Source organism: Danio aesculapii, chromosome 17 (assembly GCF_903798145.1).
Source record: "Danio aesculapii chromosome 17, fDanAes4.1, whole genome shotgun sequence".
Taxonomy (NCBI): Eukaryota; Metazoa; Chordata; class Actinopteri; order Cypriniformes; family Danionidae; genus Danio; species Danio aesculapii.
In genome coordinates this window covers 8,329,874-8,353,987 of record NC_079451.1, presented here as the reverse complement: position 1 = coordinate 8,353,987, position 24,114 = coordinate 8,329,874, and the positions used below count along the sequence as shown (strand labels likewise).

The window sequence follows — 24,114 nt, the reverse complement described above, 5'->3', positions numbered from 1 at the left end:
TCGATCGATATAGACTGACGATTCTCTAGGGGAGGGTCTCAGACCAGATGTGATCGAGTTTCTGCAGATTTTGAGTGATTCGAATGTATAGAAATGAAACTAAAGAGACAGTTGTTGTTTATTTTTATTGGTGATTCCAAATATGAAATTTAATCGTAAGATTGGCAAGCAATTTTGTAGAATTTGATGTTTTCCTAATCAAACACAATGCCCGAGCATACAGCCTGAGAGGACGAAAAGGCTGAAAGAGGGAAAGATTTTGCTCTAATTGACCCTTTGCTGGAAGTTTGATTGAAAGACGATCTGACCAATCATAACGTCGATATTCTGTGCCCTTTTCACTTTGCACCATTTTTAGATTGACAGACGATCTGACCAATCAAACACCAATATTCTGTGGCCTTGTAACTTTCCACCAATTTTCTTTATTAAGAGGCAATTCGGCCAATCGAAACGCAGATATTCTGTGCCCCTGTCACTTTGCACCATTTTTTGATTGTCAGGTGATCTGGCCAATCATAATGCTGATATTTTGCACCCTAAAACTGGCCAATCATAGAGCAGGTAGTCTGTGCCTCTATCACTTCTCTCCATTTTTTGATTGACGGGTAATCTGCCCAATCATATTGCTATTTTGTGCCCTAGTCACTTTCTGGCATTTTTTTATTGACAGGCGATCTGGCCAATCATAATGCTGACATTTTGTGGTCTTGACACTCCATTTTTTGATTGACTGGTGATCTGGCCAATCAAAACGGCAATATTCTGTGGCCCTGTAACTTTCTTCCCTTTTTTTAGTCCTATGCGATCTGGCCAATAATATTGCAGATATTATGTGCGCCTGTCACTTTCCGTCTTTTTTTGATTGACAGGCGATTTGACCAATCATAACACCGATATTTCGTGCCCCTGTCATATTCCACCATTTTTTATTAACAGGCGATCTGGCCAATCAAAATGCAGATATTCTGTGGCCCTGTCACTTTGTACTATTTTTTGATTTACAGGTGATCTGGCCAATCATTTTGTGCCCCAGAACTGGCCAATCATAAAGCAGATAGTTTGTGCCTCTATCACTTTCCTTCATTTTTTAATTGACAGGTGATCTGCCCAATCATATTGCTAATATTTTGTGCCCTAGCCACTTTCTGGCATTTTTTATTGACAGGCGATCTGGCCAATCATAATGCTGACATTTTGTGCTCCTGACACTTTCCGCTATTTTCATTATTTATTTATTTTTAATCAACTGCCGATCTGGCTGATCATTACATTGATATTCTGTGCCCCTGTCACTTTGCGCCATACCTGTCAACTCTCCTGTTTTTCCGGGGATTCTCCCGTATTTTACAGTTATATCCCGCTATCATCCCTTAAAAGTATTTTCCCGTATTTCTCCCGTATTTTCAGTCTTACTCTGATGGGTGGCAAATAAACATTAAAGAGCCGAGCCACCCTATACGCAACCCATACCGCCGAACCACCAGGGGCCGCCCCTTGCTCTTAAATGTGAGTCTGTTATGTGCTTTTGCTTTGTTTAGGCATTAAAAAAACACTTTGAAATAAATATAAAAACGACGGGATTCCCTTTCCTTTTCATTACAGGTACCGTCTCCCCTTCATATGCAATCCTCAAAATAGTCGTATAGCGGTGTGTGACTGTCAGCTGACGCGCTCCATAGTGATAAATTGACACTGTTTCCCAAACAGATTCTGGACACGCGATTTGAAGTGGAGCGAAAGTCTGGGATTTGGGTGCGTGTTTAAACAGACATATACATAATTAATAATAATATCTAAAGATATTGATTTTGGTGGCGTTTTTTTAAACACAACTAATTTCGTCCTAAATGAGAATAAAAAGTTTGGAAAGTAATCGAAAGCTTTCATTATAACGTTCAATCTGTGCATTTTTAAAGTGACACCTGTTATTTAATTTAATTAAAAGAAAAAAATAGAAATAAATAAGAGATTCATTCACTGCTCTTTAATCAGAATGTGTAAGTTATACAGTGAAGAAACGGCTAATGAGATTTGATAGCTTGATTCTATTACAATATAATAGCTATTAATTTTATTACTGTTTGCTAATGTATTTGCTGCTAATGTATACTATTTAATTTTTCTTATTAAATAATTATGATAAAACATATTACTGACCATTTAACTGTTTATTTACAATGAAACAGCTCCAAATGAGCATGTTTAATCATTTGCGGATTTTTTAAAGGTGAGGAGGAGGGGGGTGTCGGGGGAATCCCTTATTATGGTGGGCATATGCCTTATTTTCACATCCCAATGTTGACAGGTATGCTTTGCACCATTTTTTTGATTGACAGAAAATCTAGCCAATCATAGCATCGATATCATGTGCCCCTGTCATTTTGCGCCATTTTTTGGTTGACAAGTGATCTGGCCAGTTATAACACTGATAGTCTGTGCCACTGTCACTTACCTCCATTTTTTATTTTTATTTTTATTTTTTCTTATTAACAGGCAATCTGGTCAAAAGTAGATATTCTGTGCCATCGTCACTTTCTTATTATTTTGTTATTATTACAATTAATATAGTAACATCGGCAATTAATATGAAAAATTGTCAAAATGTGCTTTTGTGGGAGTTGCAGGTACTCAGAAAGCCTGAGCTATAGTCAATTTCATCCTTTTCTGAAGCCTAAAGGCAGTGTATGGACAGGAAATGTTTGTGTGGATGGATCACCATCAACTGTCTATTAATGGCGTGGTCACTTGTTGAACAAACGACTTGAAATGCAAAGACTTTGTCTGCTTTTGTCCAAAATCAGTAGCTTTTTTCATTTTTCCAGAAATTGCAGTATTCAGTATTTTCCTTTGGAGTGCCAAATTGATAGGGGAGTACTCGTGACAAAGATAAGTGGGAAAGGGTTTGCGCAGGGTCAATTCATTTCACTTGAAGATTTGTGTGTAATTTAAAATTGCTAATATGATGCCTAGAAAAACTAGAATAATGTTGAAGGTGTATAGCTTAAAGTAAAACTTGAATACAATCCAGAGTTTCTTATAAGGCAAGTGAGTTGGAGGCTATTTTGGTAACAATGTCTACTTAATAATAAAAAAGACAGGTGTAATAAATAAAGTTTATGATACATTGCACTTCTTTTGCTTAGTGAAAGGTAGTTTGCGCAACATAATTTTCTAAAAACTGAATACATTCTTGCTGTTTATAGGATAGTTTAGGAGTAATTGTTCTCTTTGGTCAATATTTTAGTCATCATTTATTAATTTATCTTTTATATATATATATATATATATATATATATATATATATATATATATATATATATATATATATATATATATATATATATATATATATATATATATATATATATATGTATATTGTCTATAACCATATAGGAGATCTTACAAACCAAAACATCAATGGTGAACTGAGCAACAACATGCACTAACTTTACTTTATATTTATTTATGTATGTAATTATTTATTTATTTATACATATATTCATTTTCTTTCGGCTTAGTCTCAATTTCAGAGGTGACTACAATGGAATGAACCGCCAAAAATTGCAGCATATGTTTAACGCAGCGGATGCCCTTCCAGCTGCAACCCAGTATTGGGAAACACCCTTACACACTCAGTCACACTTATACACTACGGCCAATTTAGATTATCCAATTCGCGCAACTCTTTGACTGGGAAACTGGAGCACCCGAAGGAAACCCACGCAAACATGGGGAGAACTTGCAAACTCCACACAGAAATGCCAACTGGCCCAACCAGGGCTCGAGCCAGTGACCTGCTTGCTGTGAGGTGACAGTGTTAACCACTGAGCCACCATACCACCCTTATACATACTGTACATACAAATCGATAACACCTTCTATTGGCCTAGAGTGTGTAATACACCATTTGTTTACATTTCTTTCTATCGGGAACAGAGATTATTTCGACAACATTGTCATCTTTCAAAAATGCAAAGTACATCTTACATGTCTGTCATTTAAACACCACCACCATCAATAAACAATAAATCATCTTTGAAAAAGACAATCTCTTAATTGTAAAGGTGTATGCATAGGGCGATATGGAAAAAATGCAATCTTGATAATTATTTTCCATATTGAACAGGAACGATATATATTTAGATAGAAGTTGTTAATGTTTCCAGATTTAAAAGAGTACCCCAACAATGACTGAAGCCACAAAAATTAGAGGGTCCATTTTATGACATAACGTATTTCCAACTGATACATTTTCGGTGGCCGAAAATTCGGTACGTCTCTAATGTCAACACACATTTGGATTCGCATTGTTGCACATTTCTGCTGTGTGATTGGCTTTTGGATCAATATAAAGTAAAAAAAAGTCCAGAGCTTATCATTTTTTTATCATTGACACAAATTTTATTGCGATATATTGCTTATTATTATTATCGCCCAGCCCTATGTTGTCACATTTGCACTTCTACCAAAAATTGCAGTCAAAAAAGGCCATTGTATATAGTGTAGCAATACACGAAACACAGATCAAACTAAAGTATTTTTCAAACCAGACCAAGTACAACCATCTTAAACCAGATGTGTAATCTGCATAAGGAAATTATTCACACTCACAAAATTCCTGATTGTGCGATGCTTATTGAAATGGCTGGATTTTGGTTGCCAAAAAAGACTGAATAACAGAACCAGCCCACAGAAGCTGAGCTTTTTAGTCTTCTCATCATCTTTTTTTCTCTTTCCTTCTCTCTCTCTCTTCAGCTTTATATCAGTGCACCAGAAAATGTTTATATTCTGTATGTGGTTGTCATTGTTAGATGGTTGTTAAGCTATTCTTAAAATTTGCTAGGTGGTTTTACATTGTCAGTGTATAGGATTTTAGTTAATAATTCTGAAAGAACCCATTGATCACTATATTATTCAACTACTTGAAAACACAGATATTTAATCAGCCAATCACAAACTGAGGATAAAATGTACACAATCGCTCCAAGATCAGACAAGCGAAGGCTGATTCCTAAGGTTATTGCACATTGAATCAGAAATATTTGTCCACAATTTTTGCACGTTAAAAAGTAAATTCGACCTGATTTTATGTGTTATCTGCTTGACACACTGCCGAAACTTTCGTACGTCATAAAAAAAAAAAAAAAAAAAAAGCATTTTGAGAGGTGTTTTGACAGTTCAGAGCCACCGAACAAGCAAAAGGCAAAATACAAAATGCTGTCACTTGAGCCACAGATAACTTTTTGATAAACACAGTGCATAATATAAGACAGAACGCCACAGACAGATGAGAATGCTAGATTCTGTGACTAGCACACCTCTCCCCTGCTGGCTGCTGCTGTTAGGGTTTGTTTGTGTGTGTGTGTGTGTGTGTGTGTGTGTGTGTGTGTGTGTGTGTGTGTGCGTGTGTGTGTGTGTGTGTGTGTGTGTGTGTGTGTGTGTGTGTGTGTGTGTGTGTGTGTGTGTGTGTGTGTGTGTGTACAGTACAGTACTGCCCATAGACATTTTAATCGCATCATGGTCCGATTTGGTCCGTCCTCCGACACGTCAACGAGGCCACAACATATATTTATAATTATATATAAATAAACATATCTATAGCTAGGCTACCCTACTGTGAGTCTCTGTTCTGGATTTGTTTACATACAGTGCATCCGGAAAGTATTCATAGCGCTTCACTTTTTCCACATTTTTTATGTTACAACCTTATTCCAAAATGGATTAAATTAAATGATTTCCTCCAAATTCTACACACAATACCCCATAATGACAATGTGAAAAAAGAGTTTTTAAAATTATTGCAAATTTAATAAAAATAAAAAACCTGAAAAATCACATGTACATCAGTATTTACAGCCTTTGCTCAACACTTTGTTGATGCACCTTTGGCAAAAATTACAGCCTCAAGTCTTTTTGAATATGATGCCACAAGCTTGGCACACCTGTTTTTTCACACCTGTTCCCACGCCTGGGAATTTTTGCCCATTCCTCTTTGCAGTACCTCTCAACCTCTATCAGATTAGATGGGATGCGACGATGTACAGCCATTTTCAGATCTCTCCAGAGATGTTCAATAGGATTAGGTCTGGGCTCTGGCTGGCCATTCACCGAGTTGTTGTGAAGAAGTCACTACATTGATATTTTGGCGATGTGCTTTTGGTCATTGTCCTGCTGGAAGATGAACCGTCGCTCCAGTCTGAGGTCAGGAGCACTCTGAAGCAGGTTTTCATTCAGGATGTCTCTATACATTGCTGGATTCATCTTTCCCTCTATCCTGACTAGTCTTCCAGTTCCTGCTGCTGAAAAACATCCCCACAGCATGATGCTGCCACCACCATGCTTCACTGTAGGGATGGTATTAGCCTGTTGATGAGCAGTGCCTGGTTTTCTCCAAACGTAATGCCTGGCATTCACTTCAGAGGGTTAAATTTTAGTCTCATCAGACCAGAGAATTTAGTTTCTTATATCTGAGAGTCCTTCGGATGCCTTTTGGCAAATTCCAGGCTGGGAGTGGCTTCCGTCTGGCCCCTCTACCAGACAGGCCTGATTGGTGTTTTGCTGCACAGATGGTTGTCCTTCTGTAAGGTTCTCTACTCTCCAGAGAAGAACACTGGAGCTTAGACAGAGTGACCATTGAGTTATTGATCACCTCCCTGACTAAGGTCCTGGTGGTTCAAACATCTTCCACTTACGGATGATGGAGGCTACTGTTTTTAATTTAACTTTCAGAGCAGCAGAAACTTTTCTGTAACCTTCCCCAGCCTTGTGCCTCAAGACTATTCTGTCTCTGATGTCTACAGACAATTCCTTTGCCTTCATGCTTGGTTTGTGCTTTGGCATGCACTGTCAACCCTGGAACCTTTTATAGACAGGTGTATGCCTTTTCAAATCATGTCCAATCAACAGAATTGACCACAGGTGAACTCCAATTAAGCTGCTGAAACATCTCAAGAATGATCAGTGATACAGAATGTACCTTCATGGCAAAGGCTGTGAATACTTTACAGGTTTTTTTTATTTTTAATAAATTTGCAACAATTTCAGAAACTCTTTGTTCACATTGTCATTATGGGATATTGTGTGTAGAATGTTGCGGAAATAAATGAATTGAATCCATTTGGGAAAGGCTGTAACATTAAAAAAATGTGGAAAAAGTGAAGTGCTATGGATACTTTCCGTATATGCACGGTACGTAAACTTGTATCACAAGCAATATATCAAAATTACTCAGATTTTTTAAAAATAAACTTTGCATTTGGGAATAATCCAGCACAGCTCTTTGATAATCAGATGAACTCTCTTAGTATTGGATGAACACAATATTCCTCTTTCTTTTTCTTCTTTGCAGAAGAGTGAAAAGAAGAGAAGCATCACTGCTTGAAATGACTCTGAAGTGTTTGCATTTTTTTATAATGGATTAATTAATACGCATCGGACTCAATGTGCAAGATTTGTGTACGTAACAATTATTTTCTGATAGGAATATGAAAAAATGCATACGAAAGTTTCGGACTTTATTGTGCAAAAAACTTTAGTCTGATTAGCATCGATTTCTGCTGCACCATTCAAGTAGTAGAGTCGGAATTTGGAATAAAAATGAATGCCGCGCATTGAAGTGTATTTTCTTGGCATATTTAGTCCCAGATGAACATCATTTAACCTCCACAGCCTACCTGAGAAATTCTGCTGACCATGACCACCCCATTATGACCACAATGCAGTCATTTGACAATAAGTTCACCACACTCAAATGTCCTCCATAATCATCAGATCTCAATGCAAAAGGGCATTCAAAATTTGCTGGATTGGCATATTCACATCATTGATGTGCAGTCAACAACTCCAATCTATGATGATCCTATCATGCAATATGGAAAATCTCTAAGGAATGTTTCAGGTGGGTGACGCGGTGGCTCAGTAATTAGCACTCACACAGTTATCTCACAGGAAGAAGATCGCTGGTTTGAGTCAAGGCTGGGTCAGTTGGCATTTCTGTGTGGAGTTTGTATGTTCTCCTTGTATTTGCTTAGGTTTCCAGTTTGGCCCACAGTCCAAAGACATGCGCTATAGGTGAATTAAATAAACTAAATAGCCGTAGTGTATGTGTGTGAACGAGTTTGTATGGATGTTTCCCAGTATTGGGTTGCAGCTGGAAGGGCATCCGCTGTGTAAAATATATGCTGAATAAGTTGGCGGGTCATTCTGCTGTGGCAACCCCTGATGAATAAAGGATAAAGGGACTAAGCTGAAGGAAAATGAATGAATGAATGATTCAGGCACCTTGCTACAGTAAATCTATGTCGTGTAGAATAAAGAGACAGTTCTGAAAGCAAAAGCAATCCAACCCGGAGTGTATAATTCAACACGGTTAAAGCGATGCTGATGTCAAATAATGCACTATAACAGTTGAATAATATCTGAAATACATAAGCGCTGCACTGGAATACATAAGCACTTGGCAGTTTGGTTCAGCTTGTATAAGACAAAGCCCATAAATATTTAGATTCTCTCAGATGCATCTAAAGTTAACCAGTGAATTAATTAACCTTCAGGGTTTGTGCCTGATGAAACGGTGTCAAAAACAGTCAGGCTGTCTCACTCCGAGCGTCTGAGAGCACTTGAAGGCGAACTAACCTGCGTCCCCATTTGCGTGAGAGATGCGCCATGACTCATTTGCCCTGCCTGCTCATGCAAACAGTTCTGATTTAATTACCCCTCCTGCCCGGCAAGGGCCTGGTGTCAACAGACTCCGCCACAGCCTCTGATTCGCAGTGCAAAACATAATGGGAATGCATAAACATTCCACGGAAAAGGTCAACTGGCTGTGTTTTTACTTTCATCAACTCATTAGAGCCTGGAGTGTTTAATAATTCCCCCACCAAGTCCACGCCACCCTAATTACAAGTCAATTCCAGGCCTACAGCCATTTATTTAAAAAAAAAAATGCAAACGTGGAGCCAGGCGTTCACCGCAACCAGACCTGCCAAGGGTGTGAAAACGTCTTAGGCTACTAGTATTTTCACCACCACCATAAACAATAAAATATATTTTAAGTCAGTTATTTATTTTGCTGTATAGTATGCAGTGGTGGAAAGAGTACAGAAAAATCATACTCAAATAAAAGTTTCTATTATTTGCCCAAAAATGTAGTGTTTGGTCTAAATACTACTCAATGTATGAGTAAAAAGAAGCTCTTCTTATTTAATTAATAGTAAATCATAATTATGTGTAGCATTCAAGAGTAGTGAGTTTAATGCTGTGAAAACTTTAGTGCTGTTTGCTTCTAAGTGTAAGTTACATTATTTCCATTCATGCACTATACATTTAAAATGTGACTTCATTTAATGTGATAACCCATTGCAGTAATATACACACCTATAATAAGCCAACCGAAAGTGCTGAGCGAAACCTGTGTTACCCAAGGGGCAAAAATCTAGTTATGATGATACATTTAAGGGTCACTAAACACCAAAACACATTTTTCGAGATTAAGAGTCAAAATATGTCCCACGTTGCTAAAAACACTATTAGGACACATATATTTAGCTAAAAAGATAAAATTGGTTGTTTTTGCGTTGTTTAGAGCCAATTTGTTCTTCCAGTTTAAAGAGAAATTGTGTAAACTCCAGCTTGGAGAATGGCTGTCTGTGCTGGCCAGTAAAAAGTGACGTTCTTTGCTTATGTTTATTCAGGTGACAAAGTTAGTTAGTATCGTCAGCAGTACTCTTTCAGTTTTTAAAGACGTACCTTAGTCAAAATGATTTAGTTACTAAGTTTACAGTACACTCTCCGAAATAAAGGTACAAAATCTGTCACTGGTACGTTACCTTTTCAAAAGTTAAATTTTTGTCCTTAACAGGTCCTTAAAGGTACATATTAATACCCAAAAATTACACGTGTACCTCATAGTACCTTAAACAAAACAAAAACAACAAAACAAACAAATATTTTAAGGTACAAAAATTTACCCTAAAGGTACTAATGTCCATCTGTATAGTACAAAAGTGTACCTTTTGAAAAGGTACCGCTTCAATGACAGATTTAGATTTTGTACCTTTGTCTAAATGCTTCTCTCCGAATCCCTGTTTATCTCATCTGTTTATCTCATCTGTTTATCTTATCTGTGTTAGTGTTGTGAAAGTCAGCAGTTGTGCATGCAATGAAACTCCCCTTTTCATGCAAACCCTTCCCTCTTTCGGACTCTTTTCAGATGTAAAAGAGGGGCGGGGGTTATGGCCCTTTAAAGCTTAGGTTATGCACTTTAAATACCCTGACTAGTAAGCTACGAGTGTCCAGCAGTTGGCTCGTGCAGCACTGATATATGCAATTTGTACATTTATTTGAAAACGTAACATTCTGTACTGCTTTTGGTTATTGCACATGGCCATTTTCCAGTTTCAGTCATCATACAGTAGGAATTCTTCATCTTCTCAAAAATGACATGCAGTCTAAATAGTCTCTCAGTTGCATGTAACAAATTAGCATCTTTTTAGACACTTTTAATGCTTTTATACTGTATATGGGAATAATGAACGGCAGAAAACAGTCAAACTACTTGCTCAACAAACAAGTGTGTTCATGACTATACTTAAAAAGTAGAATAATATAATAAGAAAATATTAAGCAGCACAACAAGCTGTTTTTAATGTGTAAAAATCAATGGAAGTAAATGACACCCGAAGTCTCTTTCAATTGCTTGCACATATAGAATAAGGTCAATAAAGTATCTGTGTCTTGAGGTCTGTCAACTTCATTTTTTTCTATGCATAATGTGATTGGACAGGAATCATAAGATTGATTATTCTACTTAGCACCCCCCTAAAAAAAGTAGTGACTGCAGGAAAATAGCACAGTAAAAGTATAGATACAGAACGCTACGGTTACTAAAGTAACCCTTCGTTCCCCGAGGGGGGGAACGGAAATGCTATGTGGAAACTTCCACTATGGGGATTTCGTCAGAATCCAATCATCTGAAAGAGTATAAAAACGGGCCAATGAAATGCCAATGAGTTGGCAGCGTCAGCGTGCACAGCTGGCGTCAATGACAATCAGTCATGCTATAAAGACGCAGCCAGTGCCATGCTCGACATCCTTTTCTAGCTGAAGAGACTTTCACGCTCAACAGCTAAGGGACAATCGTTGTGGCGAAGGAACATAGCATTTCCGTTCCCCCCCTCGGGGAACGAAGGGTTACTTTAGTAACCGTAGCGTTCCCCTTCGGATGGGGAACTCCAATGCTATGTGGAAACTTCCACTATGGGGAAATCTATGGAAAACGCCACAACGAAAGAACCTTACTGCGCCCCTGGCGAAGGGTGTGCCACGCAGTAGAGCGAGCGCACCTACAACGCCCCGAGACACAGTCTTCCAACGTGTCCCCTGGCCCTCACTTACCTGTTCAGAAACGGTTATATTTTTCGGGGAGTCGCAATAACCCAGTAAAAAGGTTTTGATACGACAGTACGTTGGGAAAGCGTTCAGTCCCGATAGGGAGGACGCTGCGGAGCTCACCTGCTACCCAGAGGGGAGACCTGGTGACAATCTATGGACCAGCCCAGAGATGGGGGGGGTCCTAGCATAAGGATGGTTAGCGGGGAGGGAAGACACGAGCCTGCCCTAGAAGGGGGGACTATACCGTGGCTGAGTGAACGTATGGGATCGCCAGCGGGGATCACACATAGCAGGCACCTATACCCAGAACGCGGGCTGACCAGCGGGCATGCCGACAACGTAACGGGCCAACACCTGACTCCTCCGCTGAGTCAGGTGCTGGGGGCCTCGGAGGAACTCTGCAGGGTTCGCCAAAGAAATGGGGAACTAAACTGACAAAGCTGAAAAAGCGCACGTATCTCCGGGTTAGGGAGAGTGGCGCAGCAAGCGTGTTTCGACACCTCAACCGAATCGTTTCCTCAATCACCAAGGGTTGCCTAATACCCTTGAGGAAACCGGCTCCACTCGCAGATTGTAACCTTGCAAATGTATTGGGTGTCACCCAACCCGCAGCTCTACAAATGTCCGTTAGAGAGGCGCCGCGTGCTAACGCCCAGGAGGATGCGATGCTCCATAGTGGAGTGCGCTCTCACCCCCGGGGGACACGGCTCACCCTGGCCCAAAGGCGAGGGAGATGGCATCCACTATCCAGTGGGCCAACCTCTGTTTAGATACGGCACTTCCCATCTGCCGACCACTGTAATGGACAAAGAGCTGGTCAGAGGATCTAAGGCTCTGAGTGTGGTCCCCATATATTCGCAAAGCGCGAACAGGACACAACAATGAAAGGGCTGGGTCTGCCTCCTCCGTGGGCAGCGCTTGCAGGCTCACTACCTGATTGTTAAAACGATGTGGTAGGAACCTTGGGCACATAGCCGGGCCGGGGTCTCAGGACAACGTGAGAGTAGGCCGGCCCGAATTCTAGGCACGAGTCACTGACCGAAAATGCCTCCAGGTACCTAACCCTCTTAACCGATGCCAACACGGCCAGCAGAGCTGTCTTCAAGGACAGAAATCTCAAGGATACTGAGTCGAGTGGTTCGAAGGGATCTCCACGTAGGCTCGTAGCACTACCGCGAGATCTCAAGAGGGTATGAGAGGGGGGCGGGGGAAAACATCCGCCTCGCACCTCTGAGGAACTGGATGATGAGGTTATGCCTCCCCACGGTGCCGCCATCCACGCATCATGATGAGCGGAGATGGTGGCCACGTAAACCCTCAGTGTGGAGCGCGACAGCCTTCGCTCCACCTGTCCTGAAGGAAAGAAAGCACAACACTGATCTGGCAAGATCGGGGGTCTTCTCGGCGAGAAGCGCACCACTCAGTGAATAGACTCCACTCCAGGGCGTAGGCATGCCTCGTAGAGGGTGCACTAGCCTGAGTGATGGTATTAACCACCGCCACCGGTAGGTTACCTAAGTCTTCCTCGTCGCGTCTTATGGACCCCACGTGGAGGTTCCACAGAACTAAGCGAGGGTGCCAGATGGTGCCCTGTCCCTGAGAGAGTAGGTCCTCTCTCAAAGGGACTCGCCAGGGGGGGCGTCGCGAGGAGGGAGAGTTCTGATATCCAGGTCCGGTTGGGCCAGGGGCGCAACTAGCAAGACCTGCCCCTCGTCCTCCCTGACCTTGCACAGAAATTGCGCGAGTAGGCTCACTGGGGGGAGTGCATACTTACGCATGACTCGGGGTGGAGTCGCCATTCTCCCGGGGAAGGAGCTGCCGTGAGAGCCCGTTGGCCGCACGGTTGAGCCCATCCGGGGTGTGAATAGCAAGCAGCGACTTCAGCCGCGTATGACTCCAGAGGAGCAGACGGCGAGCGAGCTGAGACATGCAGCGGGAGCGTATACCCCCATCCGGATGGAACACGCTACCGCGGCCGTGCTGTCCGTCCTGACCAGCACGTGTTGCTCCCTCAGCACCGGTAAAAAGCGGCGCAGAGCGAGAAACACTGCCAACAGCTCTAGGCAGTTGATATGCCAATGCAGCTGGGTTCCCCTCCACAGGTCCGCAGCAGCATGCCCGCTACACACGGCCCCCCACCCCATACTGGAGGCATCTGCCGAAACAACAGCCTGCCTGGACGCCTGACCTAGGGGCACACTGGCCCGTAGGAAGAAGGGGTCCTTTCCAGGGGGTGCGGGTGCGGTGACACAGCGCAGTGACAGTCACTCGGTGTGTGCCCGCGTGCCATGCGCGTCTGGGGACCCGATCGTGAAGCCAATGCTGTAGTGGTCTCATATGGAGCAATCCGAGCGGCGTGGCCGCGGCTACGGATGCCATATGCCCCAGGAGCCTCTGAAATAATTTCAGGGGGACCACTTTTTTTCCTGTCGAACTCTCTCTCTGGCGCGCCTCCATAGTGATCGAGTCCAGCTCCAACCAGAGAAAGGAGATGCTCTGCACGGAGGCGAGCTTGCTCTTTTCTCGGTTGACCTGAAACCCCAACGGGCGGAGGTGCCGGAGCACCTTGTCTCTGTGCATAATCAATTGCTCCCGAGAGTGGGCTAAAAATCAACCAGTCATCGAAATAATTGAGCGTGCGGATGCCGGCGAGCCGAAGGGGCGCGAGGGCACCCTCCGCGAGCTTGGTGAAAACTCGCAGAGACAGAGAGAGCCCGAAGGGGAGGACCTTGTATTGCCACGCTCGACCTTCAAACGCAAAACCGCAGAAAACTGCCGGTGGCGTGGAAGTGTGGAGATATGAAAATATGCGTCCTTCAGATCTATTGCTGCAAACCAATCCTGAGGACGAACGCATCGCGTGATGCGCATCTGCGTAAGCATTTCGGAGCGCAGCCAGTGAAGGCAGCGGTTCAAAATGTGCAGATATAGGATTGGCCATAGCCCACCGCTTTTTTTTTTTTTTTTTTTTTGGGGGGGCACAATGAAGTGCGGGCTGTAAAACCCACGCTCCATCTCGGCTGGAGGGCCGGCTCGATTGCATCCTTCGCCAGGAGGACAGCAATCTCCTCTCGCAAGACAGGGGCGGACGCAGGACTGACCCTGGTCGCCCGTGAACCTGGGAGGCCGTTTAGCGAACTGAATCGCATAGCCGAGTCTGGTCGTATGGATGAGCCATTGCGATGGGCTGGCCCGCGCTAACCAGGCAGGCAGAGCCCCCGCAAATGGTCCCACCCGCACGATCGCTGACGTGCCAGCGGCGGGGCAGCGTGGAGTGAGTGGGCTCATCCGGGGAGCGCTGGGGTCCCACAGGAGAGCAGGAGAGGAGATGTTCTCGTCTCGCACTCAAACTCCAGGAGAGGGGCTGGGAGTGGAGAGAAAGGAGACCGTTCTCTCGTGCTCCATGAGCCATTGGCGAAATGCACCGATCCTGCGAGCTGGAAGGCATAGCGTCCCAGACTGGCAGTGTTCGGCTGTCACATCCGGAGGAGGGGAAAAGTGCTCTTTCACTGAGGATTTTGATGGCGTTTTTTTTTTTTTTTTTTTACGCCTTTAAATAACGTGCCCCGCCCTCCAGCGGGGAAAGAGCAAATTCCCTCCTCCCCAGATGGCCCGCCTCAGGGACGCTTCGCGGTCCGTTTTACCGAACTTAGCGGCGCCCTGGGCGGGGGACGCTGGTTGCCTGCGCGATGCTCGGCGCAGCCGCGTGGCCGGAGGCGCAGGCGGGGCGGCGAAGCAAAGCTGCGGGCGGGCGTCCTCGGCGAAAAAGCAGCGGATGTGGATGGCTCGGCGGGGGGGGAGCGGTCATACAATCCCGCCGATAGAGACCTCGCCCATCGCCTCCGACTGCTCTTTCACCGGCGTGAATTCCTGGGCGAATTCACTGCCAGTGTCGCCGAACAGGCCAGCCTGGGAAATGGGTGAGTTAAGAAAGCGAACTTTGTCAACGTCACGCACATCACCAGGTTTAGCCTGAGGTGGCATTCCTGGATCACGGATGTGATCATCGTCCTTCCCAGGGCACACACAGCCGACTTTTTTTTTTTTTTTTTTTTTTTTTGTAAGAGCATAGTCGGTTTGCGGTGCGGAGCGCATGCTCAGTCCTGGGTCAGAACCATCCTCGCGCAGCCGGGCCAGCGCCTGCGCTTGGTAGCGCTGGTAGGTGGCCATAGCGTGCACGGTGAGGGGGAAGGCGCACGCAGCACACTGCGTGAGCCTACTGTGCCCAACCAGGAAGAAGGGGATGGGGAGGCTTAGAAGGTCTCGCCTTCATCCTCCACATCACACCCCTCTAATCGGTCCGGCCGCGGAGCTGGGGGATAAACCATCTCCAGAGCCACGGCCGAAGCAGCCTGGGGAAGCACAGCCGCAAAGTCTGCTTCTGGATTCGACGCCGCGCTCAAAGTCCCGGAGGGAGCGAGCGGGTTCGAATCCTCGTCAGACCTTGACAGCCCAACCTCCAAGGATGGTGAGGATGGAAGCGCACGCAGATCGGGCAGAAAAAAGTGCCCTCAGGACAGCGTGAGTTCACTGTGCACTTCCGGGAAGAAGGGGATGGGAGGCTTTGAAGGTCTTGCCTCCTTATATCCTCCACATCACACCCATCTAGTCGGTCCGGCCGCGGGGCTGGGGGATAAACCATCACCAGACCCACGGCCGAAGCAGCCCGAGAAAGCACGGCCATCACGTCTGCTTTTTAGATGCTAACGCCGCGCTCTCCACCCCGGAGGGAGGGAGCGAGCAGGCTCGCATCCTCATCAGACAATGACAGCCCATCCTCCGATGCAGCGATGGACATCTGACCCCCGGTGTCATCAGGTGAGAGAGCGACCATCCAAGGACGGAGCGCTTCTCTTCACCTGAAGCTTGGATGGAGCGCGTGGAGGAGCGAGAGGTCCACGGCCCGGGGGCGGCGGATTTACTCTCACTGAAACCCTCAGATCTGCCCGAGTGCCAACCGCAGTGCGGGGGACAACTGGGGTGGGTGGCTCTTTTGCAAGAGCGAGCCGCGATCTTAACTGCGCAACAGACATGACATCAGTGATGGCATGCACTGCCCGCGAGCACCGCATTAACATGCTGGACCCCCAGACATGAAACGCTGTGCTCGTGCCCATCATCCGGGGATAGGAAACCACCGCATCCAGAAACGCACGGTCGGAGTGACGTCTTGAAAAAGACGCGCTGCACGACCGTGTTGCTCTTTTAGGAAAGCTTTTTTCCTATATACAAACCGCTCTTGGAGGACCGGACCCAAAGGACGCCAGACAAGGGAGAAATACCCAGCTCGACCATCTGCCACTGCGTATACGCGCTCTGGACCGGGAGAAGCTGCTTCTCGATCTCTCTCTGTAGACACAGGTTGGAGATACCCTCAAAGACTCTCTCAGAAGCTTCGTGAAAGGCTCTGAAAGCGAAAGGATGTCGAGCATGGCACTGGCTGCGTCTTTATAGCATGACTGATTGTCATTGACGCCAGCTGTGCACGCTGACGCTGCCAACTCATTGGCATTTCATTGGCCCGTTTTTATACTCTTTCAGATGATTGGATTCTGACGAAATCCCCATAGTGGAAGTTTCCACATAGCATTGGAGTTCCCCATCCGAAGGGGAACTAAAAATATACTCAAGTAAAAGTACACATATTAAAAAACTATTTCTGAAAAACAAAAACTAAATTACAGTCAAAATGGGTTCGTAATGTGTTACTTTTACACTACCGAAAGTGTGTCAGTAATAAATATAAGTTTAAAGAAAAGGATCATCCAGACTGTTACCAGCAAGTCCAAAAGCCAGGGTCTGTCATAGTATGGGGTTGTGTTAGTGCCCTTGGCAAAAGTAACTTGCTCTTCTGTGATGGCACCATTAATGCTAAAAAGTACATAGAGATTTTGAAGCACAATATGCTGTTTTCTTTTCGAGGGACACCCATGCATATTTCAACAAGACAATGCAAAACCACATTCTGCACACATTACTGGCCTGCCTGCAGTCCCGACCTGTCTCCAATAGAGAATGTGTGGTGCATTTTGAAGTGCAAACTGCGACAATTAAGACCTCGTACTTTTGTACCTGAAGACTTGTTTGCAGGAAGAATGGGACAAAAGTACACCTGACACACTTTATTACTTGGTGTCGTTAGTCCCTGAATCTCTTTTACATGTAAGTGTTGGGAAAAAGAATGGCAAAATTACAAAGTGGTAAATGCTTTACTGTTTTAACTTGTTTTGAAATGTGTTGCAAGAACCAAAATTGGAATACGTGTTTATTAAAAAAAAATAAATAAAAAACGAAATAATGTATGTTGTTTTGTCTGCAATGAAATACAAGTCAAAGTAAATGTACAAATCACTTTCTTTTTTTATTTGCGTTTTCCATACTGTCTCAACTTTTTCTGATTTAGGTTGTATTACAATAAATGGCCAAATATAATGTTTGTAAATGTAAACTAATATTTCCTACTGACACGTTAGACTAAAATGTAGAAACAACCAACCTTTTTCTGTTGTTGTTGGCAAAAACTACTAATGGCCTAAAAGGTTTGCACAGCGCTGTACATGATCAGCTTCCTCTGTATTCAAAAAAGTTTCTTTGTCTGCTTTTTTTCCCCTCAATTGACTCTTTCAATTGTGGTTAATTAAAACTTTTTGCTCGGCGTATTGGGTGGCAGTGTGTTAGCTGACATCCCCTACAGACAGATTGTATAATAGGTTCTATCAGGATCGATGCACACAAAAGGCAGCTGAGCTATTGGAGCCCCAGTGGTGCGTCCTGGCATAAATGGAGAGCCATCACCTCTCCGATCGGAAAGGGTGTCTTCTTAACTGGCAGGCTTTGTTTAAGTGTCACTCTGAGACATTGAATCGACCTGCTCAGAGAAAGGGCTCCTCGTGATGGGCAGCAAAAACAAAGCAGACTTCAACCTGGTTTCCATCACTGCTGCTGTACAGACAGACTCAAACTGCAGAGCTGTTCTATTAATGCCACAGTGAAGGAATAGCACAATGATTTTTTTTGGAAAGGGTAATCAATAGTAGAACTCTTATTTTGCATAGAGTTTCTAATCAAAAGTGGTGAACATCCTATGTTTATGTATTTCGTGTTCATTTCGTATTGGCTTTTAGAAATAAAGTATTTAAATAAAGTATTTAAAAGTTTGGGTGAGTAATATTTATTCAGGTTTTCTTTAATTTATTTATTTGATCATAAATGCTGAAAAAAATATGTATATTTATAAACTTTCATATGTGTTTTATTAACTGTAAGGCCAAAGCTTAATTTTCAACATCACTACTTCAGTCTTCAATGTGACCCAGTCCTTCAGAAGTCAATAACAAATACTGATTTGGTTCCCGAAAAAACCCATTTCAAAATACTTAGTGTTGTTTTTCTTGATTTGATTTGATTTGATTTATTTATTTCGAACAGAATATCATACACTTAAAGCAATTCTTCAAACAAAATACATTTCATCATAATCAACAAAAATATTTACTTATCCATGTACATTTAAAATAACAACAACAACAACAACAAAAAAATCCATTTCGAACTGAAGCGGAATGAAGCACCGCTTATTATTTCCCTACCCCATTACCACATCTTTCCACATTATTCGTCTATCACTTCAACTTCATTGTCATTTCCCTTCGGCTTAGTTCCGTATTTATTATGGGTCACCACAGTGGAATGAACCACCAACTATTCTGGCATATGTTTTACAAAGAGGTTCCCTTCCAGCCACAATCCAGTACTGGGAAACACCTACATTAAATCACATTCTTTTAAAGAAGTGGTCCACTACTAGATCTTATTTTAAACTTTAGTTGTGTAATGTAGCGTGATGTGTGATGTGTAAAGCCTGCTTCAGCTTCAGCAGCGCATGAGCAGAGCGTGAGCAGCGCATGTTTTTTCGGCGTCCATGTAAACAGATTAGAGCTTTCATACCGCACGCAGCAGCGTGTCAGTGCGAGGCGTGAGCGTCGCTGAAGCAACCTATCAACATATTCCTTTATTATTTTTATACATCCTTTTAAATTGATTACTTTACAGACACTGTTTTAAAAAATTTTCAAGACTATAATACACACAGACATTTTTAAAGTTGTTCTTGAATTTTTGTTCTTTTCTCAAATTATATCCCCCTTGTCTTACTTCAAAAGTAATTTATTCCATGCCTTAAACATAACTTGTGGCATTTTAAATGTAACCAAATCATTAAACTTAAGTATCCAAATACCCCACATTTTCTATCATTCAAATTACTTTCTACTGTATTGACATTATGACCTGTAAAATAATGTATTGTAAATTAGATTTAGATGTATTCCCCACATTTCAACACAATATTTTTTTTTCTGTTGAGCACAAAAGAAGAAATTCAGAATGATGTTGGAAAAAAGCAGCCATTGACATCCATGGTAAGAATAAAAAACACTGTAGATCAATGGCTATTTTTTTTTTCTCCAGCATTCTTCAGTATATATTTTTTTCTGTTCTTTTTTTCAATATAGGAAATAAACTAAATCAGGTTTGGACCAAGTGGAGGGAGAGTGATGACCAAACTTTCACTTTTGAGTGAACTATTTCTTTAATATTTTGTACATTTCAACATTTTTTTTTTAATTAATAGAACAAAATAAAGTAAAATTTAATTTAAATGACTATAAATTAGGTATTGTCCAATACTCATGTATGACTATAAATTATGTTTTAATGTTTTTAGGATATTGCTGTTTTGTAGTTTACATGGAGACAATAATTGTATCATTTCAGAAATGTGCACTTTGAAACCGGTTTGTTTTACACCTTGTAAATGAACGACCAAAACGCATAAAAAAAGTGTTCTGTTTTTACCTAAAAACTGTTGCATTGACGTACCCTGAGAACCATGACATCATGTGACAATCATCTGCTTATTTCAGACCTTTAGCATGTCATCTCATTACTCACACTCATAAAGACAGGAACATTGCTGACCATGTAAATTCCTTCATTTTTCAGTGTAGAAATATATATATCCCACAACATCTAGGACGTTTTTTATTAAAATATCCACACACACACACACACACACACACACACACACACACACACACACACACACACACACACACACACACACACACGCGCACACACACACACACACACACACACACACACACACACACACACACACACACACACACACGCACACACAAAACAAAAAAAAACACTAGAACAGTGTTACAGTTGAAGTCAAAATTATTAGCCCTGCTATCTTTTTTTTTTCAAACATTTCCCAAATTATGCTTAATATTTTTTTTCTTTCTTCTGGAGAAAGTCTTATTTGTTTTATTTCGTCTAGAATAAAAGTGACGTTTTTAAAAACAATTTTAAGATCAATATTATTAGCTCCCTATTACTAGCAATATATATATATATATATATATATATATATATATATATATATATATATATATATATATATATATATATACAGTTGAAGTAGAATTATTAGCCCCTGAATTATTAGCCCCCCTGTTTATTTTTTCCCCAATTTCGGTTTAATGGAGAGAATATTATTTTCAACACATTTCTAAACAAAATAGTTTTAATAACTCATTTCTAATAACTCATTTATTTATTTTATCTTTGTCATGATGACAGTAAATAATAGTTTACTAGATATTTTTCAAGACACTTCTATACAGCTTAAAGTGACATTTAAAGGCTTAACTGGGTTAACTAGGCAGGTTGTGGTAATTAGGCAAGTTATTGTATAACGATGGTTTGTTCTGTAGACTATCGAAAAAAATGCTTAAAGGGGCTAACAATATTGACCTTAAAATGTTTTTAAAAAAATTAAAAACTGCTTTTATTGTAGCCGAAATAAAACAAATAGGACTTTCTCTAGAAGAAAAAATATCATACTTACTGCGAAAATTTCCTTGCTCTATTTAACATAATTTGGGAAATATTTAAAAAAGAAAAACGATTTAAGGGGGGGCTAATAATCAACTGTATATATATATATATGTATATATATATATATATGTATATATATATATATATATATATATATATATATATATATATATATATATATATATATATATATATATATATATATATATAATTTTTATTTATTTATTTTTTTTTTTTTTTGATTGTCTACAGAACAAACCGTAACTATTGTAACAGTAGGATGTTTGACAATGGAGTTGAGGATCCATGTGCAGTTCTTTATTAATAAGAGTAGTCAGACAGGCAATGATCAAAACAGAATCAAAATAGAAGAATAAAGGTAATCCAAGATTGTAGTCAAAAACAGGCAAAAGGTCAGACTATGCGGCAAGGAATCAAGAACAGGAAAACAAGGCAAGGATCTAAACACGGAAAGACTAGACAGGATTAACACTTCGTCATGCTACAGGATAAACAAACAACAAGACTCAGCAAAGTGTGAATATTTGCCAAATTGCATACTTATGCACTATTCTACACCACTTTGTAGTATAAATAGTGTAAGTAGTGCATTCACACTGAAAACTCTAAAAAGAATAAGTGCACTTTAATTATCCGGATGATGCACTTATTCAAAGGTTAAAAATAAGTGTGGACTTATTTGACTTCAAGCACTCAACGGCCGCTGCTTTGATCATGAAATATTATTTATTTTAGATTGTGAAAGCTAAATTCTCTAACATAATTGATTATTCCGCCTGCCATATACTCATGGCAGGTATTATTTGGTAGTTTGGTCATTTACTTGTTTACTAATTTGGCAACCGTCAAACGTCATCTGGGAAATGGTTTGAATTTCCGCTTATTAAAAAAAATTATGTTCCATTTGGGACGACACGACATACATATACTATGCTGTAGATTTATTAAGTGCATAAGTACATAGTGTATAGTTTGTCATTTGGAGAGGGGTCTGGATGCAGACCAGGCACAGTGCAGTCTGAGCTGCATCCAATGCTTTGTAATGGGTTCACCTAACCCCACACCAAACCCTACCCCTCAGTGACGTCATTCGCTCCGTTTGAGTATATTGTGTCTGATATTGCATCGCTGAGTGATGCAATCTCAGCTTGCATTATAAAGGCTGCATCCAGATACTATTGGCAATTTGGGATGCAGCTCGTGTGTGTGAGAGGTAAATATAAATTCCAGGTAGTCAGTCCATGATGAGTCACTAGCTGTGTGTGTGTGTGTTATCAGCGGGTGAACTGCAACTGGTGTGTGAGTACAGGTATGGTGGGATTCGTAGTTCATTGGTGGTAGATTTGTAATTCTCCAGCGATCTGCATGGGCTAGATCCCTGTGGTTGTGACAATTATACAACGATCTGCCTAATTACCCTAACTTGCATAATTAACTAACCGAGTTAAGCCTTTAAATGAAATTTTAAGTCTTATATTAGTATCTTGAAATAATATCTAGTAAAATATGATGTACTGTCATCATGGCAAAGATAAAGAAAATCAGTTATAAGAAATGTATCATTAAAACTATTATGTCTACAAATGTGTTGAAAAAAAATCAACAGAAATTGGGGAAAAATATACAGGAGGGCTAATTATTCTGACTTCAAATGTATACACTCACTGGCCACTTTATTAGGTACACCTGTCCAACTGCTCGTTAATGCAAATTTCTAATCAGCCAATCACATGGCAGCAACTTAATGCATTTAGGCATGTAGACATGGTCAAGACAATCTGTTGCAGTTCAAATCGAGGGGATTTAAGTGACTCTGAACGAGGCATGGTTGTTGGTGCCAAACAGACTGGTCGGAGTACTCCAGAAACTGCTGATCTACTGGGATTTTCACACACAATGATCTGAAAAACAGAAGGTATCCAGTGAGCGGCAGTTCTGTGGGCGCAAATGCCTTGTTGATGCCAAAGGTCAGAGGAGAATGGCCAAACTGGTTCGAGCTGATAGAAAGGCAAGAGTAACTCAAATAACCACTCATTACAACCGAGGTATGCAGAAGAGCATCTCTGAACGCACAACATGTCAAACCTTGAGGCGGATGGGCTACAGCAGCAGAAGACCACACCAGGTGCCACTCCTTGTCAAATAAGAACAGAAAACTGAGGCTACAATTCGCACAGGCTCACCAAAATTGGACAATAGAAGATTGGAAAAACGTTGCCTAGTCTGAGGAGTCTCGATTTCTGCTGTGACATTCGGATGGTAGGGTCAGAATTTGGCGTCATTAACATGAAAGCATGGATCCATCCTACCTTGGATCAGGCTGGGGGTGGTGGTGTAATGCTGTGGGGGATATTTTCTGGGCACACTTTGGGCCCATTAGTATCAACTGAGCATCGTGTCAACACAACAGCCTACCTGATGGCCATGTCCATCCCTTTATGACCACAGTGTACCCATTCCAGCAAGATAACGTGCTATGTCATAAAGCACGATTCATCTCAGACTGGTTTCTTGAACATGACAATGAGTTCACTGTACTCAAATGGCCTCCACAGTCAGCAGATATCAATCCAATAGAGCACCTTTATTACTTATTTTATTACCGATGGGAGATTCACATCATGGATGTGCAGCCGACAAATCTGCAGCAACTCAAGATGATATCATGTCAATATGGACCAAAATCCCTGAGGAATATTTCCAGCACCTTGGTAAATCTATGCTCTAATCTAATTAGGATTAAGGCAGTTCTGTGTGGCCGGTGTGTGTATATTTTACTGACTTATGTACTTA

General features: G+C 41.8%; 1 protein-coding gene across 1 annotated transcript in view; it reads right to left on the bottom strand.

Moving 5' to 3' along the window:
• Positions 1-24,114, bottom strand: part of zgc:174356 (uncharacterized protein LOC100137120 homolog) — a 94,823-nt gene that overhangs the window by 58,494 nt on the left and 12,215 nt on the right. The gene's annotated exons all lie outside the window — the stretch shown is intronic.